This window comes from Momordica charantia, assembly GCF_013281855.1.
Source record: "Momordica charantia cultivar OHB3-1 chromosome 8 unlocalized genomic scaffold, Mcharantia_2.0 BLBB01000008.1, whole genome shotgun sequence".
Lineage (NCBI taxonomy): Eukaryota > Viridiplantae > Streptophyta > Magnoliopsida > Cucurbitales > Cucurbitaceae > Momordica > Momordica charantia.
The window spans coordinates 16,183,170-16,188,563 of NW_028275166.1; the positions used below are offsets into that span (position 1 = coordinate 16,183,170).

The following is a 5,394-nucleotide window of genomic DNA, read 5'->3' on the forward strand; positions in this document are numbered from 1 at the left end:
TGGTTCCATAGTTGGGCAATTTTGAGCAAGCATAGAGTAATTTGGTTTGTGGGATTTTAGATGTAGGACTTCTTTTTGTAAAGCAGGGTTAACATAAGGATTGGTAGCCAATTTTTTTCTAGTTATCATAGGATGAAGGTTGATGATTGTAGTATTTTTGGCTTGAGTAGAAGAAGAAGTGTCAATGTTTGGGGTGGAGGCCTGCCTTGCTACTTTATCATGTTGAAGTGGATTTGGGGAATTGTACTGACTTGTGATATGCTCATCTGCAGCATCAAAAGGTAAATTAATAGACAATTGTTGGCTAGGCATATTGGATAAAAGAGAATTAGTTTGAGGATTAGAATACTCATTGTACATAGGCAATTCACTACTAGTTGACGTTGGAGAGCATATGGGAGAATTTTTGTGATGGTTTAAACCATAAGATGACTCAATATGGGGTGATTCTTCCTCAATTGAGATATCAATGTTGGACTGCTGCGTGAGATGTGGAGTAGTAGTGAGGGAATTTGCTCCAATTTCCTCTTCTTCAATTGAAGTGTAACGCCCCGCGTTCTCTGACTCGTTTATTTTAAGAGATAAATAGTGTCTTTGGATTTTTCCCTAAGTTGATAACTTTAATTCTTGGATTTTCTAACTTTGAAATTCTAATTTTTGGATAAATTAGAATTAAGTTTAATTTCTTTGGATTAAGATAATTTAAGTTCTCGACCTGTGTAGGAGATTTTTAGTTAAATTCTAAATTCACGAGTTTTAGGATTTTCCTTCCTAAATTCTACTTTTCTTTGAATTATTATTCTTGGGTTTTAGAGTTTAAGTTAACTATTGTATTTCGGGTTGTTGTGGGGTTTATTTTATTTCTAAAGCATAATTATTGTAGTTTTAGTTGGGCCTCATTAAGATTTGGGATTGGGCTATTGGTTTTAAAACAAAATAAAGAAAAAAAAAACCCTAAATCTATTTTTTTTTCTTTTTTTTTTCTTTTTATTTTTCCTTTCTTCTTCTTCTTCCTCTCGTTTTGGAGCCGCCGCCCCCCTCCCTTTGCTTCCTCTTCTCCAGCAAATCCTCACCGGCGACGGCACCCCTCCGACGGGCAACAGCGTTCGATTCCCACAGCACGTACAGCGGCAGACCCGGCGGCTCCACGCACTTCCGGCGAGGTCTGTAGGTGGCGCGACGTACAGCCGGCGGTGGCACGATCTCACCACGCGTTGTCCTCCGGTGCGCAGATCCGGCGACCTCTGCTTCAGACACGATGATTCGCGGCAACTCTGGCGTCCTTTCACGGCGGCGGCTGGCATCGAAGCAGCAGCGACTCGATTTCTGGCGTCCATCGTGGCCGTCCGCGGCGACCACCACGAACAACGGCGATACCCAGCGGCCGGATGATGGCGGGACGACGAGAACCACGACCTCCTCCGGCGACATCCAACGTTCAGTCCGAACAGCCCAGTTCCGTGACGTTTTCTTCGTTCCGGCGAGTTTCGGTGTTGACCCACTCTTGTTAGGGGCTAGATTAGCGTTACCCACCCCTCCCGAGGTTGGACCAGCAAGATCGAAGCCACACGACGTCAGTTCCGTGATACCCACTCTATTCGACATTGGTTCGGCGTTCACCCACCGCTAATCGGACCCAAATCAGCGTTACCCATTCCTTTTTGGTATCGAACAAGCAAGCATAAGGCCGTTCGAGCTCGGATTTGGGAGGCTGAACCTCCTCGACATCTACCCACTCCTAACCCAAGAGTTTTTTATGTGAGTTAGTAGGTAACGAATCACCTCATAGTTTCAATTAATTTAAGTGTCTCCAATGGATTTCTAATGCAAATGTAATCTCGTTTGTTTTAGGAAATACTTCGGCGAGCTTAGTAGTGTTATGGCCATTGGGTAAGTAGTTCTTACTGGACGGATTGGTTGTCGTGTGCTGATATGATATGGTTGTTTGCTCGTGTGCCCATGTGCGATATTTGCATGTTGTTTGTCGTTGTTATCATTTAGCGAACGTCGTTGTTGATAAAACTGTTGATATATCTTGGGAAAATTATGTGGTTGTGTGAATAAATTGTAGTCAAGTAATCTTGGATCACTATGATTGAATTGTTGTTATGTTCTAATTGGTTTTCATGATGAAACTTGTATACCGGTACTATAATCTGTTGTTTCGAAAGCATGTTGAATGTCTATGAGAAGTCGGTAGTGTTTGATGAATGCTGGGTATCTATCAACTATATTTTGGTTAAGTGGTTGATTGTGCTTTTTCTGTGAACGATGCCTGCTGGAGCCGTTGGATCATGTTGGACTATTTTAGATTGATTGGCTTTTACATATGATCATTTCGGTGTATCGTATATTGGACTGTTATGAGATTGTTGATGCATGAGGCATGGCGTAGTAGCAAGTAGGACCCTTATGAGAATTTTGGGACATAACAAAGTAAGTAGCACGGGGGCGGGTGCGTGCGTTGATGTTTGTTATTTAGTTGCCGATGTGCTGTTTATGACGTTTAATATTGGTTTTGATACGTTGTTGTGCAGTGTAACTCTTGTTTATGTTGGTTTGTATGCCTGGGTAGTGTTGAATGTCCGTCGGTGATAATAGTGAGAATTTTGTATTGTTGAGCTGCTGAGATCTGATGTGGAATGATGTATGTTGCAGGGAATGCTCGTTAAAGTGGACTTATTGTGGAGATGTTGTTGTCTGAATTTTGCATAAGATGTTTGGCCTGTCTGATGTGTTTATTTATGTCTAGCAATGCTTATTGAATACTGATGTTGGATGATTTCTTCGAATGTTGGATATTAAATGCTTGGATGAATTGTGTTGGGCGTGTTCTTAAAAGTTTTCTGAACCGCTATGTGAAATGTATGTTATGTGAAGCATGCCATAGGGTTATTTGTTGAAGCTTTTGTGTGCTCTATGTTGTGATCAGGTTGGTTGCTGTCAAACTTTGTGTTTTTGAGATCTGTGATGCATTGAAATCATACTAGGCGTTGTGTCGTGATGGGTGTTGTGGTGGTTGCTGTTATTAGGGAAGTAGTACTGAGATCCTGGTTGGAGGCTAGAAATGATATGTGGAGTTATGAAAGTTACGAAGTGAATGGGTGAGTGTCAGGGCCTCGGGTATAAATGGTCGAGGGCTGATACGTCACTAATTGGGTATCGAGGCCTCGGGTATAAATGGTCGGGGGTCGATACGCCAATATTGGATAAAGATAAGCGTCGAGGCCTCGGGTATAAATGGTCGGGGGTCGATGCGAGGAGTCTTTCGAAAGGAGAAATATTGGGGCCTTGGGTATAAATGGTCAAGGGCCAATAGATTGTAAGACATCGAGGCCTCGGGTATAAATGGTCGAGGGTCGATGCAGAGTTCAAGGCCTCGGGTATAAATGTCGAGGACCGATGCTGCAGGGTCGGGGCTCTGGGTATAAATGGTCAGGGGCCGACTCTGCTCGAAGGAGTTAACTGTGGAAGGCTAGAGTAGCTGTGATAAGCGTAGAGGTACTTGAGATGTTAGGGAGACTTCAGGTGAGTACTAGTAGTTAATGTTTCCCTGGTTGTGGTTGTCACCGACTTTTATAGAATGTGTCTATGTTTGAATGCATAATGTGATGAAAAGCATGACAATGAATGTTTCATGATTTGGTTGAGCATGATGTGTGTGTGTTGATTCTTTAATAAGCATGACATGTTGTTCCTTGATAAGTAGCTTCAGATAAGGGCTGCTTACCGAGTACTGTGATTGTACTCATCCCTCTTTTTCCCCTCCAGTTCGCAGGTATCGAGCTAGCTCTTGGGATGGTGATGGCGAGGAGGAGGCTTGATCGGAAAGACCATTAGCTATGCTGTGTGCAATTAATTTCTTTTAGTTAGAATAGTTGTGGCCATTTAATGTTGTAGTTGAGTTGGTAGGGGTTGGTTTTGTTTAGTTTTATTGTCTAAAGGTTGTTGTAAGGTTGTCGATTCATTATTCTTTTAGAGCATTAATTTTGTTAGCCTCTTGAACTACGAGATTGTAATCTACTTAGGATATTTATGAATACATTTGTTTAAGTTGATCGTACTTGAATTAGCTTTTGCTTCATTGCCAGTTGAGATGTTAATATTCATTTAGTGGATGGTTTATAGTTAGTAAGGTTTCCTTGAAGGGTTTGGTTAATGTGAAGTCGGTATTAAATGGTTTATCTGTATAGGATGTGAGTTTCTCTTAAAACATTAGCGTTGTTGTTCTAATTGTTCAAGCTCTCGTGAGTGTTGGAATCAGAGTAGCGCAGCAGAAGCGTGGTAGTTTTATTGCTTAGTGTTGTTGTGAAGAAAATTCTCTTGTTTATGCGAAAATTTTAGGTAGGCTTAGTAACGGTCCCTATTCGGAAATGGTGAAATTCCTGGGGCGTTACAGTTTGGCTAAATTTTGGACTATTGCTGAAATCAATGTTCCCATTGGTTATAGTCCTTTTGTTTTGAATATCCTCTTTTGTTGTAGTGTTGGAGATAGTTCGCTCTTGCTCTTTCATATCTCCATGCCATTCTTCAATATCTGTAAAGACAGTAACATCTAGAATTTTTGAAGAATTTTGTGATGTGTGTGTTGATGTTTTATCAAAAGGAAAATTTTTTCTGATTAAAAATGACATGTCTGGAAATATATATTCTATTTGTTTGTGGATCCAAACATCTATAGCCCTTATGGATTGGGCTATATCCCATAAACACACATGGATAGGTCCTTTTTATGAACTTGTTATTTTCATAGTTTCTCAAGTAAGGAAAATATTGGCAACCAAAAAGTCTCGTACATGTATAATCTGGTTCTTTTTTAAACAATTTTGAGAAAGGAGATTGCATATGTATATGTTGTAGAGGCATACGATTAATAAAAAAGACATCTGTGAGGAAAGCATCAACCCAATATTTCAAAGGAACACTAGCTTGAAATAACAAAGTTAAACCAGTTTCTACAATATGTCTATGCTTCCTCTCAACTACTCCATTTTGTTGGGGAGTATAAGGACAAGAGACTTGATGAACTGTGCCATTTTTTTCTAAGTGATCCTTGAAAACATGAGATTGGAATTCTCCACCTCCATTACTCTGTAAAATCTTGATTTTTCTTTCAAAAAGGTTTTCTACTTGTTTTTTAAATTTAACAAAACAATAATATAATTCTGATTTTCTTTTTAAAGGATACAACCAAGTAAAGCGAGAGTAATCATCTATGAAACTAGCATAGTACTTGAAGTTTTGACATGAACTAATAGGAGTGGGTCCCCAAAGATCACAATGAACTTATACAACGGAACTTGACTCAATTCATGATTTGAAACAAAAGGAAGTTTGCAACTTTTTGCCATTTGGCAACTAACACAAATATTTTCTAATTTCTTCGAGCTAGAC

General features: G+C 40.0%; 1 long non-coding RNA gene across 2 annotated transcripts; it reads left to right on the top strand.

The window, feature by feature from the left end:
• Positions 1-1,031: 1,031 nt before the first annotated feature.
• Positions 1,032-4,052, top strand: LOC148209626 (uncharacterized). 2 transcript variants are annotated; one of them, XR_015792702.1, is made up of 3 exons: positions 1,032-1,770; positions 1,852-1,890; positions 3,772-4,052. It is a non-coding gene; the product is annotated as an uncharacterized LOC148209626 (long non-coding RNA). The 2 variants fall into 2 exon arrangements; XR_015792701.1 differs by having other exon boundaries at positions 1,032-1,758.
• The last annotated feature ends 1,342 nt before the right edge of the window (positions 4,053-5,394 follow it).